The sequence below is a fragment of the Bison bison genome, unplaced genomic scaffold, assembly GCF_000754665.1.
Source record: "Bison bison bison isolate TAMUID 2011002044 unplaced genomic scaffold, Bison_UMD1.0 scf7180017863446, whole genome shotgun sequence".
Lineage (NCBI taxonomy): Eukaryota > Metazoa > Chordata > Mammalia > Artiodactyla > Bovidae > Bison > Bison bison.
Genome location: NW_011494018.1, coordinates 6689 through 9340, shown reverse-complemented (window position 1 = coordinate 9340; position 2652 = coordinate 6689). Strand labels below are relative to the sequence as shown.

The 2652-nt window shown below is 36.8% G+C and overlaps 1 pseudogene; it reads right to left on the bottom strand.

Annotated features, from left to right (window-relative positions):
- Positions 1–186: 186 nt before the first annotated feature.
- Positions 187–1150, bottom strand: LOC104983840 (annotated as a pseudogene).
- Between the last annotated feature and the right edge of the window lie 1502 nt (positions 1151–2652).

Sequence of the window (2652 nt, the reverse complement as noted above, 5' to 3'; positions counted from 1 at the left end):
AGGCAAGAATACTGGAGTGGGTTGCCATTCCCTTCTCCAGCAAATCTTCCCAACCCAGGAATCAAACGCAGATTTCCTGCATTGTAGGAGATCTGGGTTCGATTTACTACAGTTAAGTAGTCACATATGACTTTCCTGGGAAAAGCAATTCTTCAGCGAAAATAAGTGATGCTTTTCCCTGGTGCTTCAATTTCTTTTTCTGATCCAGAGCTTTTTCATGGCATTTTGCATCTCTCCATTTCTCAGAGTGTAGATTAGAGAGTTCAATATAGGGGTGACGGTGGTATAAAACACAGCCAAAGATGTATCAACAGGTAAAGTAGACGGTGGTCTCACATACAGAAAAATACAGGGCACAAAGAAGAGGAGCACCACAGTGATGTGGGAACCACAGGTGGAGAAAGCTTTGTGCCTTCCTTTCTGACTAAGATTCTTCAGGAAGTGCAGGATGACCCCATAAGAAATGAGTTAAGAGTGTAAAGATGACCACTGACATTGTGCCATCATTGGCAACTACTGAGAGGGCAGTAATGTGGGTGTCAGTGCAGGCAAGTTTTAACAAGGGGTACAAGTCACAGATGAAATGGTCAATGACATTGGGGCCACAGAAGGGAAGGTTGTAAACAAATATTGGATGAAGGATAGCATGTAAAATCCCACCAACCCAGGCAAAGAGCAGTAGCAGAACACACATTCGCTGATTCATGATTGTCAAATAATGCAAGGGTTTGCAGATGGCCATGTAGCAGTCATAGGCCATGACCACCAGGAGTAAAATCTCAGCACCACCAAATAAGTGCTCCATAAAAAGCTGGGCCATGCAAGCTTGGAAGGAAATGGTTTTCTTCTCACAGAGGAAGTTTTTAATCATATTTGGGATGAAGGATGTAGAATAAAGAGCATCAAGAAGTGACAAATTTACCAAAAAACTAGTACATAGGGGCATCCAGGGTTGGGCTGAATACCACAGTCAGGACAGCAAGCAAGTTGCCCAACATTGTCACAATATAGATGAGCAAGAACATGACAAATAATATTTTCTGACCCTGGGAGCTCTGAGTGAGCCCTAAGAGGACAAACTCAGTTACATTATTTCTATGTTCCTTAGGTGCTCCTTTATATCTTAGTTCAGAGTTCAGGACCAAGTTACCTATGAATATAATTATTAGAAGTGAGTTACTGAAGTCTTTCAATAATATGTTTATTCATTTGACAAATATGCTTTATTATGTTCTGATGCTTTCAGATATTATAATACAGACTGATTAAAACATTGTCCTAAACTTAACAATCTTATAGACTCATGGAGAAGCAAGTGATTAGAGACATTTCTGGGCAAAAGACACAGTATTAAATAAATGAGTTGCCACAATTAGCTCTCCATGTAGATGCTAATTAAATTGTACATAAGCTAATAACATATAAAAATAAAAAATGATTAAACATTTAATAAAAAAGGAAAGCAAAGTTTACCTTTATATTTACTTTCCATTTAATAAAGTATGTGACTTATTACATTCTAGAAGTGGAAGAATCTTTTTAATGAATTTTTGAATACAAAATAGACATATCTGATGATTTAATTTTTTTTCAGAATTTAGGAAATGATAACACAACATCAATAGACAAAAGTAGCTTGGAGAAAAATTTACATGAATAAGAATATTAAATGAAAGTGAAAGTCACCCAGTCTGTCTGACTCTTTGCAACCCCATGGACTAGCCCATGGAATTCTCCAGGACAGAATACTGGAGTGGGTTCCCTTCTCCAGGAGATCTCCCCAGTCCAGGGATTGGACCCAGGTTTCCTGCATTGCAGGCAAATTCTTTACCAGCTGAACCACCACATAGAGTTAATATCTAAAATTGACAAATATGCATAAGCAATTAACTAATAAAAATAAAATTATAAATGAAAGTTAAAGGAAGAATACCTCTAAATGGTGAGCAAACATGTGATATGATGCTGAAGCTCATCTGTGAACATAAAAAGTAGAAATTGAAGTCACAGCTTGATTACTATAGCATTAACTTGTTTTCTTAAACATCACTGAATCAAGGTGTACAGAGGCTGCTTCATCTTTTTAAATTTTAACAGGTCATTATATTTTCTTTCTTTTCAAGTGATAGGAAGATAATAAGAGAAAGAATTACAGGGGAAACTGTGTTTCTATCTCAGTGTTTTGAACAAAGCAATCCATTGAATCTTTGACATTTTTGAGAAACCACCCACATGATTAAAAAAAAAAAAAAAAGGAAAAAAAAGTATAAAAGAATTGAATCGGTCTTCACATATTTTAGGAATCACAGAGGATTCATAACATGGCTGACTATGAAAATCACAAAATAAAACTCTTAAATGACTGAATTCTCAGAACATCAATGTACTAGAGCAAAATCGTGAGCCTAGTTCAGAATTTTGTGTCTAAATATATTTCCAGGTTTACCAGCAAATGGAGAAAGCCATTCAACTCACGTTCTGGGCTCTAGTGCCTTCTCAGAGCATAAACTTTTGTTCACTGATGCCATCTCTGGAAACACTGTGAACAAGATACATGCAGCATCACTGGACTTTGAACTGGTTCCAAGTGACCAACACTTTCCATGCTTGCAGGAAATCCAATCCATCTCAGACATTCAAGGAAAAAAATAC